The sequence below is a fragment of the Mytilus californianus genome, unplaced genomic scaffold, assembly GCF_021869535.1.
Source record: "Mytilus californianus isolate M0D057914Y unplaced genomic scaffold, xbMytCali1.0.p SCAF_11, whole genome shotgun sequence".
In the NCBI taxonomy this organism is placed as follows: domain Eukaryota; kingdom Metazoa; phylum Mollusca; class Bivalvia; order Mytilida; family Mytilidae; genus Mytilus; species Mytilus californianus.
The window spans coordinates 40,959,852-40,973,279 of record NW_026262593.1 but is presented as its reverse complement, the minus strand read 5'-3'; the positions used below and the strand labels follow the sequence as shown (position 1 = coordinate 40,973,279).

Here is a 13,428-nt window from a genome sequence, read left to right as displayed (position 1 = left end):
ATTGTTGCCTGCTAGTTTCCACATTGTTGGCTATCTGTTTCCACATACTTGGCTGTTAGGTATTACATTGTTGGCTGTTACCATATTGTCGGCTATTTTTTTTCACATTGTTGGCTGTTAGGTACCAAATGGTTGACCGTTTGTTACCGCATAGTTGGCTGTTTGTTATAACTCTGTTTGCTGTTAGTTTCCACATTATTGGCTGTTATTTTTACATTATTAGTTAGTTTCTAATTGATAATGGTAAAATGAACAGAATATCTACTTAAATGAAGGTTTGTATTTTTTCAATAAGAATTCAAAGTTCAAAAGTAAACGTTTGAGAAAAGTATTGTTGACATTTTTGCATATTCTGTCTTTTTAATAATGAAACTACGGATGGAAATATGACAAACTTTTAGAACAGAGGTTAATAGTCACTCATCAAGCGCACTTTAAAATATTAATGCCGTATTTTTAACAAATAGCGCCTTATTTTAGAACTTCCAGTAAAAATGATAAAAATGAGTGAAAACCTAAATATTTGTCAGTGATTCAGTGATACAGTTGCCTTAAATACCACCATCTGCAAAAGGATAGCTTTATAGCTGTTCTACGTGACAAAACGATAAGTAGTCAATATTAGGCCCCAAAAACACAAACCTTAAATCTGCAAAAATGCAAATAGAAATAGTTCGTGCGGGATTCGGGCTTTTAGGGAGAATTTTGGGAGCAAAACTTTGATATTTCAATATGTATTTTAATAGCTAACTTGAGAAAACCCTTCCGTCTTTTCTTGTCATTGTGTTTGTAATTTCATGATTAATATTAACAGCCTTTATTTTTTCATGAAGTGAGTCACCAAAAACTAGATACATTTATAGATATTTATATAGTTAGTAAACTGATTAAGGGAAAGTTGCATTTCAAATTATCTTCCACAAATTAGAAACGGTGTTTTATATGTTGCTTCAAATACACCCTGCTTCGACAAAGAAAGTAAAACCTATCATATAATAGACACTGCAAGTGTATTGTATGCCTGTCAGAAGTAGGAAACACTATCACACTATGTATTCTTTTTTAGAAATGGCATTTTGCCATTAAATTTATTTACAGGCAATATCTTGATTTTGATTTGAAAATTTAAGAAATTTGCAATAAGTCTAGTTATAATTTGACGTCCTAAGAAGTTGAAATATTAGAAATAAATTACTGTTTAGGTGACACCTGAACAATTCAACCAATCAGCATCAAGAACTTTTGCAAAAAGTAAAATAAAATAACAGAAATACCAAACTCCAATGAAAATTCAAAACGCAAAGTCCTTTATCAAATGACAAAATCAAAGGTTCAAATAAATCAAACGAATTAAAAACAACTGTCATATTCCTGACTTGGTACATGCATTTCTTTATGTAGAACATGGTGGATTATATCTGGTTTATTAGATAGCTAAGCCTCTCACTTGTACAACAGTCGTATAAAATTCCATTATATTGACAACAATGTGTGAGCAAAACAAACAGACATGATAGATAAAAATGTCAAAAATTGGGTTCCAGCAGTCAACATTGTATTGTAATCTTAATTACTATAAAAACACATAACTATATCAACAAACAAAATGGCATATATACACACTATAGACAAAGTACATTAACAAAAATGAAAGACAAGATTACAAAAATGACCATAGTTCAATAACACAATGTCGGGATGTATAAAACCGAGCCACGCCAAAAGTATATTATAAATGGACTAAACCGTAAAGGTTAGAAATAAACAAAGACAAATAAAAAGAGCGCTATAACACGTAATTAAGATGATAAACATCGTCAGTACCTAGAATCTATACTTCAAGACCATCATGTAATATTTGTGAAGTTAATACGGAATATTTATAAACAAGATCTTGGTATTTTCCGATAAGAGTTTTTTTTTAGAAAAAGGACGACACGTTCTTTTACATAACTCTGGTTCATTAATTTTCTGCTCAGACACGGGTGACGTTTTATAAAGTCTGAGTAACAGTTGCAAGCTCTTGAATACCGAATGAGTTGGGAAATGCATATCCCATATGCAGGTGAAGTCGGTATAATGCTGCTAACGTGGGGGAAATTTATAATTTCAAAATTAAAATCGTCTCGTTTGTCATAAATTCTGGTACTGAGATGACAGCTTATGTCAAATTCGAGGTATAAGTCTAAAAACGAAACAGATGAAGCCGTGTCTGTTGTGTCTTTAATCTCTAGTTCTGTAGGATATATTAATGGAACCCAATCAGAAAAGTTTGAATTGTTAATGGAAAGAACATCATCAATATATCTGAATGTGAAATTAAATGATCTGGCTTCTTTGATCTTCTTGCTTTTAATAAGTGTCTGAAGGAACTCCGACTCATATGAATATAAGAAGAGGTCGACAAGGAGAGGCGCACAGTTCGTTCCTAAAGGAATGCCGACAAATGTTGAAAAAGTCTCCCTCCAAATTCAACAAATATGTTGTCAATAAGAAACTCCAGCATGGTGATCACTTGTTCCTCTGTGTTTTACCTTTTTGTTCACTATTAACAAAATATGCCATATGCTACCATTTTTATATTGAAAGGATTGTGGATTATTTCTTTTATCACATGGGGAATGGTGATATACAGGGTTAAAAAAATCAAAAGTTGTTTCTGAATTAATTTCAGAAAAAGATCGAGATTTGAAATTATCAAGAAATTCTTCAACTTTTTTAGAATCGACATATGGTTGATACCACTACACGAGTAAACAATTTCATAGTATTTCTGAAGACCCCCTTTCACTGCGTACAGAATTAATTGTCAATCTAATGGACAATTCCATTGTATAACATGCAGATGAGCCGGCCATGTACCGTTGTTTTTACAAAATTTTGTGAAGTTTAGGTATCCAATACAAACAAGGTAAGTTCTCAGATTTTCTGTTCAATGTTATGTTCATTGAAGCCACAAAGAACTTATAATTCGCTACAATTTTTAAGAGACGGCAACCTCGGACAAAAAATGTCAATTTTGATGATGCTGTTAATAACAACTACATGTGACAAATACATTTGCATAATTGAAACCGAAAGATAATAAAATGGAGAATTGAAACAGGGAATGTGTCAAAGAGACAACAACCCGACCAAAGAGCAGAAAGCAACACAAGGCTGCCAATGGGTCTTCAGCACAGCGAGAAAATCCCGCACCAAAAGCGGGCTATTTGGATGAATTTTATTCCAAATTTACTTGGCTATGATTTTACATTCAAATTTTATGGAAGATGTGCCACAAACTATTCTCATTTAAGGCATTCAGAAAACCAGAGTGCTATTTTAGTAGATCATCTATCACGCATTGATTGAACGTTTGCATTACTGATAATACATTTACAATTAGAATGAATTGATGCTAAAGCTAAAATATTAAGACAATTGTGAGAAATGAAATTGTGGTTGAATTTATAATGTTTTAATTGGTTTTATGTCATCTAAACCAACTTACTTTCATGGATATTATTTTTTTGGCGGTAAGCTTTTTTTACCTGGCAGCGTAATTTTTTATCGATTTTCTCACTTGATTTTCATACCACAAAAGAACGAAGTTTATTATATTCGAGTTATTTTTCTAATTACAAAAGGTCGCGTTAATAAATTGCTTGCCAAAATTAGTTGGTTTGAAGTGTTGTCTTTTTCAGAAATTAGATTAAAGAAGAAACCCCAGCACTTTTTCACATTACCATGCTTTGCATGCTATAGTTTGTTCGTTTAGTTTTCCAATGGTGCAAAAGATTTCATTGCAGCAGTAAGTGTCTGATAGAAGTTGATATGAAAAACCCCATACAAAATAGTATGAATGAATGTGGAAAAAACAAAAAGTAAAATAAAAAAAATACCGAACTCAAGGGAAATTCAAAACGGAATGTCCTTTATAAAATGGCAAAATTAAAATCTCAAACACGTCATACGAATTGAAAACAACTGTCATATTCCTAACTTGGTACAGGCATTTCCTTATGTAGAAAATGGTGGATTAAACCTGGTTTTATAGCTAGCTCAACTTCTCACTTTTATGACAGTCGCATAGAATTCCATTATATTGACAACAATGTGTGAGCAAAACAAACAGACATGATAAGTAAAAATGTCAAAAATTGGGGTAAAGCAGTCAACATTGTAATATAATCTTAATCACTATAAAAACAAGTAACGATTTCAACAAAGAAAAACAAAATGGCTTATAGACAAAGAACATAAGCAAAAATGAAAGAACAAGAATACAAAATTGACCATAGCACAATAACATGATGGCGGGATGTATGAGTATTGAGTCACGCCAAAAGTATATTGCTAAAAATAGACTCAACAGTAAAGGCTAAACAAGCGTTAAAAATGAGATCACCGGAAAGCAGGTCTATAATGATGAATTTGAATCGCTTACTATTTAACTCTATTTGAATGTGTTTATCATGAATAAAATTCTTTCATATACAATCTCCATATGTGCAAATTAAAGCTGCGAACTTTTCTTAAATCTACGAATCGATGTAAGAGGAGTGTTGCTCATAACAACGTTTTTTTTTAAACTAATGAATAGGCATATGAAAGGAATGAACAAATGCAAATATACGTATAAACAATATGATTTCTACATTTCTGCTAGACACACACACGTGTATAGACATACATCTCTCTCTCTCTATATATATAAGTTTTGCTTTGAAATCTGTAATAACTTGAACATATGGTAATTTTTTCCTTGGTTAAAAGAATGAAGAAGAAAAAAAGAAGAAGCAGTTTCAAACAATGGCCGAAGAAACACAGATAACTTCATGACCAAATCGAAAAAGTATAACAGATAAACAACATTCCTCAAAACACTACACTGAAATGTACGAAGACTATCTAAAACCATTGGTGATCGCAGTTTCTCATGTGCCTGATATTCATATGATGTAGACATAATCTTTCAATCAGTTTAATTGAAGTCTGGAGCTGGCATGTCAGTTAACTGCTAGTAGTCTGTTGTTATTTATGTATTATTGTCATTTTGTTTATTTTCTTTGGTTACTTCTTCTGACATCAGACTCGGGCTTCTCTTGAACTGAATTTTAATGTACGTATTGTTATGCGTTTACTTTTCTACATTGGCTAGAGGTATAGGGGGAGGGTTGAGATCTCATAAACATGTTTAACCCCGCCGCATTTTTGCGCCTGTCCCAAGTCAGGAGCCTCTAGCCTTTGTCAGTCTTGTATTATTTTTAATTTTAGTTTCTTGTGTACAATTTGGAGTTTAGTATGGCGTTCATTATCACTGAACTAGTATATATATTTGTTTAGGGGCCAGCTGAAGGACGCCTCCGGGTGCGGGAATTTCTCGCTGCATTGAAGACCTGTTGGTGACCTTCTGCTGTTGTCTGTTCTATGGTCGGGTTGTTGTCTCTTTGACACATTCCCCATTTCCATTCTCAATTTTATTTCACAATATCAATGTTCAATCATCTGTGATAAAACATCTAATATAGATGTAATAATGTGCTAACATAAAACAAAATAACTGGATTTGTGATTAAAAGCACGTGGTGCAAACAGTATTCATTCGACTATTGAACAATGATCAACTGTATTCACTTTCTACATAGAAAAAAACATAGTTTTTGTGTAAGTATATTGTATATTCCTTAAAATACTTGTATTATCCCTTTTACAGTTATGATAAAACATTTTCTTCTGATTAACAGCAATCGATGTGTTATCTAATCAAAGAAAAACAAAATGATCCGTATATGTAGATGGTAGTATTTTGGGCAACTTCAAAAGTTTCATTAGAAGGATGATTCCTGACCAATACTACATTAATTGCTGTTTAAAATGATGAAAAAAATCCTTTGACCTTTAAATGATTAATTGATTTTATCTTTTACATATAAATATTGATACCTGAGGAAATATTTTGCTTTTAGTACAATTAGATCATTTTTGGAGAATTTTAAAGAATTAAATATTGCGCAATTAACTTTTCAATTTTATAATGATTTGGTATTGAGGTATTCTTAGTTTATATGATTTTTAGAAGAAAATGTCCTTCGAGAACCAGAATATGGCATTTCGTTTAATTATTGCGAAATTTGGGAATGTTTATATTTGACTTTTGATCTTGATTTAAAAAAAATCCACCGTATGAATTATTGACGACCAGGCAAAACAGAAAGTACAGATATTAAGCTTTCTAATGATATATAATATAGCCGTATGTTAGTTGGGTGCATTAAAGTTGTAAACTTAGCATCTTTTTTGAAAATTTGTCACTCGCTTATTAAAGGTTTGAATTAAATGCAAGATAATAGTATCAATAATGTCAATACTGCTGTTAAAAAAATTAACAATAATACTGAAAGTGACCTAAATAAATGTATCGTTTGTTTGGCCTTGTTAGTTTTATTCTATTTACACTTTTTAAATGTGATCATTTGCAATGGAACTTATTTTAAATAGGCGTTGCATTTGGTATTTGATTTCACCATACCTAAAACAAACTTAAATTTAAGGGATTAAAGACAAAATAAAAGTTGCTTGAGTCATTTGAAATTTGAATTTAATGCAAGATATGAACATCAACTTTTTAATATTTTAGAATGCCAAAGAGTTTTTGAACACATTTTGAGTCTGTTTAGCTATCGTCCCCTTTCACACTTGTCAGAATGTGATTATATGCAATGGGACTTTTCAGCAGGCTTTTCTTTGAGTGACAGACCGATACATTAGTCGAAAAGCAAAAGTAATATGAAACTGTTTATAATATTGAGGTTTATAGGCGTTAATTTTATAAAGTATGTGAAAAATTGTATCAAAATAGTAACAAACTAATGAAATCAAAATGAAATGAAAAGATAGCTGTTGCAGGACCAACCTTTAAAATGTTACAAGCAATTCAATCAGAACTTTTTTACAATAACGTTACATAGAAGATTTTACCATGTGTACTTTCAATGTTAATTATTAATGATGTAAATGTTACAAAAAGTTACACTGCATGATAGTATCACAAAGAAGACAATTTCATATGAATATGAATGGAATTCATGCCAAATAGGTACAAAAGCATGTACGAAGGTAGATGTAAAAATAATTAAAAAAAATGGCACCAATGTTGTATAATGCAAAAGTTTACCGTTTTGATTACATGGTCGTCTTTTAAAATAAAATTGAGAATGGAAATGGGGAATGTGTCAAAGAGACAACAACCCGACCACAGAACAGACAACAGCAGAAGGCCACCAACAGGTCTTCAATGCAGCGAGAAATTCCCGCACCCTGTTTTCCTTTTTTTTTTTTTGCGGTAACTCATATAAAGCCGCCTCCTCTAATTTGAAGGGTAAATATGCTAGATATACTTACTGGATATGTGATGAGATGGTTGAAGCTGTAAATTTTCTCCATGACAACATTTATGTACGTTCCGGCAATAAAATTTATCGACAGATTGTAGGTCAAATATATGTGCATTCCATCAATTAATTTGTTTCTAATACTATGAAAATAATTGCCTTGACTTTACTTTGTTAAATTTTGTTTCTAGCTCTTTATTCTAATAGAATAAAATGTAAATTATACCATGCCCATCTGAGTTCTTATGATTAAGAACTACCAGGCGTACGAATATTTATAAAGTGTCTAGAAAATCAACCTAACAATGTTATACTTCTCATTTGTACGACTATACCGCCTAGCATTGCGCAAACGCCTTATCCCCTCCTCTAACTGTAGCTTATAAAATCTGCTTTCGTTTCGGGAGGAAATACCTTCTCGTCGTAGTTATTAAACAAGGACATCTAATCACAATTCACGAAGTATTTTTAAGTGCACGGGAATTATCAACTTCTCATCTTTTCAGTATAGTTGTAGGATGCTATTCTATTTTTTAAGGCATACATTCACTATGAATTTATAATGAGATATGTATGCCTATGTGTTGTGACAACTATAAGTTATACCTTGTCCGTCGGATTTCTTACGATTAAGATATACCAGGCGTTAGGATATCTACAGAGTGCCTAGAAATTCAACCTAACCTAGCGTAGATCGAAGTCCGATGGACAAGGTATAATTTACAGTTGTTCCTACACATGGGCAGACATATCTAATTTGGGATAGCCACATGATAAATATATCTAGACATATTAACGGAAATGCTTATCATACCGTCATTAGAATTGTTATATTTTGGCACTCTTCAAGTGTCATGTCCACATCCAATATTGATAAAACGACAAAAAAATTGTATATTGTCCATGGCCATTGGTGTCCAAATGTTCACTTATTCTCATTGTCATTCGATGTAATATCTTCGTGGTATGTTTGTTTTGCGCTTATAGTAGGTCCATGTCACTATTCTGTTAAACCTATCATCTGATGATATACATGTAGCTCCTCAAGTTATCAAGACTTTTTTACATTCTTGTCTTTCAAAGGTTTGGGTTTGATCGTTCTGATGAAGTGCGCTCCGAACGCATCAAATTTTTAAAACTTTTTTTATCATTTACTAAAAATTATTTAGTATTATGATAAAGATAATAATCATAAAAATAATAATAATCATAAAAATAATAATAATGATAATAAAAAAAAATGATATTAATAATAATAATAATAATAATAATAATAATTTTAGTATTTATAGTAATAATAATAATAATAATAATAATAATAATAATAATAATAATAATAAAAATAATAATAATGATAATAATAATAATAAACAAGCACTTGCATTGGTAGAATTTAAAGGGAAATCCAGTACTACAGGATTATAACATGGCATTTTTCATATCAGATGTATTATCAGCCCAAGGTTCAATACCAGCCCAAGAGCCGAAGGATCGAAGGCTGATATTGACCAAGGGCTTATAAAACATCTGATATGAAAAATTACATGTAATGATCTTTTTATCATATGCTTCAATAATGGTGACAAATAACAGTTTTATATATTGCCCTTTTAAGTGGTTCTCAAGTAGAAGTTCCAAAAATGAAAAGTTTACGGACATCGGACGCCAAATGTTATACATCCGATATGAAACCTTTTTTTTTTGTTAATTTTAAATACAATTTATTTCCAATATCCTGTTACAATTACCTTAGCAGCCCATGAGAGCATACTTAGGGTCCCTGTGTTACATTTTCACTCCTGTCCAGAGAAAACAGGCGAGATAAATGTCCACTTTACTTAGAAAATTACATATTGTAGTTTTCTTGTATCAAATTAAAACCAAGTCAAACACACCCAACATAATGCATTAAATTGATCACACCCCAGCAGGCACACAACGTTGAACCAACGTTGAAAATATGTTGAAATTTGGTTGTAGCGTTGATCAACGTAAAATCAACGTTGTATCAACGTCAATCCTATCAACGTTTAAATCACGTTGTTGAATCAACGTTGATTTGTGGTTAAAAATATCAACGTTGAACTGTCAACGTTGAATCAACATTGAATTTAAGTTAATGCTTTCAATGTTTTGATAGGTTGAAATTATAACGTTGATAAAAGGTTTATTTAAGGTTAATGACTTTAAGTGTCGACCGAAATTTCAATCCAGATGAGATTGAATCATTTTATATATAATATACAACTTTGTAGAAATTATTGGGAATAAATGTTAATAATTTGGAATTCACTAGAACATGGTATTGTTTTACATATTGATTTTCATTATTGATTTCTCTTTTTGTTGATTTTTTTTTATTACTATATAGAAACCCCAAGTCAGGCCATAGATCTTCCGTGGGCTATTCCTGAAATATCCTCTCCAACATTGTTTTGACAAAGACAAATAAAATCCTTCCTGTTTAAATAATCACATTTTATTTATATTGCTTTACTGATGTTTTTGAATAAATTCAATGATTACTGTTGCATGTGTATATAAATCTTCAAATTTACACAATAAGAGCGAATTAATTAACTTACGCGAAAGAGATTTCTTTTTTAATTTGCGCATGCGTATGAGGCCGGCATTTCGAATTTATTTGCGCCAATATGATTACCACAACAAGTTAACAGTTGCTCGAAGCAGTGCAAAGTAAGTATAATTTTCATTCATTATTTGCTTTAATAATAGTTATATGATAATTTAATGTAAAACAGTATTGTAGCTGTAAATATTCGCTGTCCCCGCAAGTATGGCAAATAATTATAACCCTTTTTTGAAGTTCACCTATGTAATCTCAAACTCGATATTTTATATGTTGATGTAATTAAAAGTCAAAGATTTACAACGCATGGCATTCTTGACCTTGAAATACATTTAAAACAAGCAAATTATTTTCTCTGCATCAGAATAGATGTCACTCACAGCATGTATTCCGAAGATTAACTAATCGTGTGAAGCAATACGGCGGATAAGAAACACGTGTGACCATAACAAATTAATACACAATCTGACCAATTTCAAAGTGGTTTATTTGATACTTAATTATGATAAAGTCGAAATAGATGCTTGTTCAATTGACCGTACTGATTATTACAGCCCAAAAAAATTCAAGGAAATAGACAATATTCCTTTAATTTTAATATCTAAACATAACCCATATGCATGTATACGTAAAATTTAAAAAAAGACGCACCACGTCGGAAAGACTTGAATTTATTGCAATTTGAAGAAGAATGTAAACAAAGGTTCAAAGTTGAACTACTGCTTGAGTATAGTAAACATGCTGAAAATATTAATTGATGAAATATTTAAATATATAATGAAATATATCAATAAAATAAATTATACATGAATAATATTCATTTTGAATTATATGAAAGTAAATAAACTCATCATAGATACCAGGGTTGAAATTTTATATTTGAGCCAGACGCGCGTTTCGTCTACAAAACACTCATCAGTTACGCTCGAATCCAAAAATGTTAAAAAGGTCAAATAAAGTACGAAGTTGAAGAGCATTGAGGACCAAAAATTCCTATATGTTTTGCCAAATACAGCTAAAGCATCTTAAGGTGACCACCCAAAACATTATCTGCCGAAACGCGTTGTTTTATGGGTTTTATACTAACAACATAGGCGGGTCCCCCCTTTTGTGGGAAAAATTTGGTTGTTAATAAAGGGAATCACTAAAGCATGGCTGGAGCGGCCCCCTCTTAGGGCAGTCAGTGGACCAACCCTTGTGAAAATTTCGGGATCCGCCACTGAACAATATGAGTTGCTGTAAAGATCTCGGTGCTTGTGGGGCATTATTGTATCTCAAGATGAGAAACTGTCAAGATCTTGGTGCTTGTGAGGCCTTATTGTATCGCAAGATGAGTGATTGTCAAGATCTCGGTGCTTGTGGGGCATTATTGTATCTCAAGATGAGTGACTGTCAAGATCTCGGTGCTTGTTGGGCATTATTGTATCTCAAGATGAGTGACTGTCAAGATCTCGGTGCTTGCGGTGCAATATTGTATCTTAAGATGAGTGACTGTCAAGATCTCGGTGCTTGCGGTGCAATATTGTATCTTAAGATGAGTGACTGTCAAGATCTCGGTGCTTGTGGTGCATTATTGTTTCTCAAGATGAGTGACTGTCAAGATCTCGGTGCTTGCGGTGCAATATTGTATCTTAAGATGAGTGACTGTCAAGATCTCGGTGCTTGTGGGGCATTATTATATCTTAAGATGAGTGACTGTCAAGATCTCGGTGCTTGTGGGGCATTATTGTATCTCAAGATGAGTGACTGTCAAGATCTTGGTGCTTGTGGGGCATTATTGTATCTCAAGATGAGTGACTGTCAAGATCTCGGTGCTTGCGGTGCAATATTGTATCTTAAGATGAGTGACTGTCAAGATCTCGGTGCTTGCGGTGCAATATTGTTACTTAAGATGAGTGACTGTCAAGATCTCGGTGCTTGTGGTGCATAATTGTTTCTCTAGATGAGTGACTGTCAAGATCTCGGTGCTTGTGGTGTATTATTGTTTCTTAAGATGAGTGACTGTCAAGATCTTGGTGCTTGTGGTGCATTATTGTTTTTCAAGATGAGTGACTGTCAAGATAAAATAAATTGAAATGCCATTAGCTTATTGTGAGATCTTCAAACTATGATTTAGGATTAAAATTAATTTTAAGCCCTTGGTCCCAGAGGCGAACCTTTTGAGGGAAAAATTGGTTGACTGTATAAGAAATCACTGAAGCATGACTAGAGTGTGACCCCTCTTATGCACTCAATGGACCCCCTTATAAAAATTTCCAGATCCCCCATTGATTCCAGAATCTTGTTGGATTCTGCAGGACAAATTTCCCTTAATGCTACAATAAAAATAATTGAACTTAAAGATGCTCAACCAGATTGTGAAAGGTTTTGGAAGTCCAAATTTTGTAAGCGTTTCACACATATGAAACTTTATTTTTCTATTTCAAGTTATAGAAGGAGTTGTGACAATTTGGAAATACTGCACATAAAAGTGTCTTTTTTGTAGATTTCTTCACCAATAAACCCATGTCTGAAAAATACATGACGGGTAAAAAGAATAAACATGCCTTTGGTGGTTCAAGCTTTTTTTAAATAATAAGAGGTGAGTATTAAAATATATATCATTGTTTTCCACATTGAAAATTGTGTGAGATTTTGTCACAATTTCTTTTAAATGTGCTCTAGCATCATTGTCTACTAAAATCTATAGGTTTTTTGTATTAAAAATTATTTGTTTTATTATATCTGAACTCAAGTTTAAAAAAAGCACATGGTTGCTCTCAATAAATATTTTTGAAAATAACAATATCATTGCACAGAGATTATTTGTTCACATATTACATTAGTATTCTTTATTTGAGCTGCATAATAATATTAACCTAGTTATGATAAAGATAGTATAATATGTTTTTTTTCTGTTGCAGATGCTATAGCTACAAGTCACAAATGTGCAACATGGACAACAATATGGATCTAGTGTGCAATATACCTAAAATACGCCCTGAAATATCGGGAATGTGTCTAGCAAAAGGACTAACATTTTAAATAAAATTAAGTATTCAGTTTGTGTTTGTTTGAAATTGTAAGATGCATATGTGAGCAACATGTTATATAATTACTGTTTTATGTCACAAACATATTTTGTGTATGAACAAACATGATCCTGTCTATTACAAAAATGTATGGCAACTGACACTACAATAAAGTTTAAGATTATCTATGCCTGGTAGGGTTAATAAGTTGTGCCTGTTCTTCTTGTCAAGTCTTGTATCATAAACACCAGATTCAGAAGTGAGTGGTCTCATTATATTAGTATCATAATTACCAAAACAAAGGGAATGACTTATTTCTCACTTAATCATAAAATTTAGCGAAATACAAAAAGGGAAATATTGGAACAGGCAGAAATCTCCTAAATAATGAACTCTGCAACAGAATACATGCACATCAACCACCGACACATGACTACTACCATTTAGTACA

General features: G+C 32.1%; 1 long non-coding RNA gene across 1 annotated transcript; it reads left to right on the top strand.

The window, feature by feature from the left end:
• Positions 1 to 9,425: 9,425 nt before the first annotated feature.
• Positions 9,426 to 13,167, top strand: LOC127720095 (uncharacterized). Its single transcript, XR_007990613.1, has 3 exons — positions 9,426 to 10,073; positions 12,452 to 12,547; positions 12,870 to 13,167. It is a non-coding gene; the product is annotated as an uncharacterized LOC127720095 (long non-coding RNA).
• Positions 13,168 to 13,428: the final 261 nt, after the last annotated feature.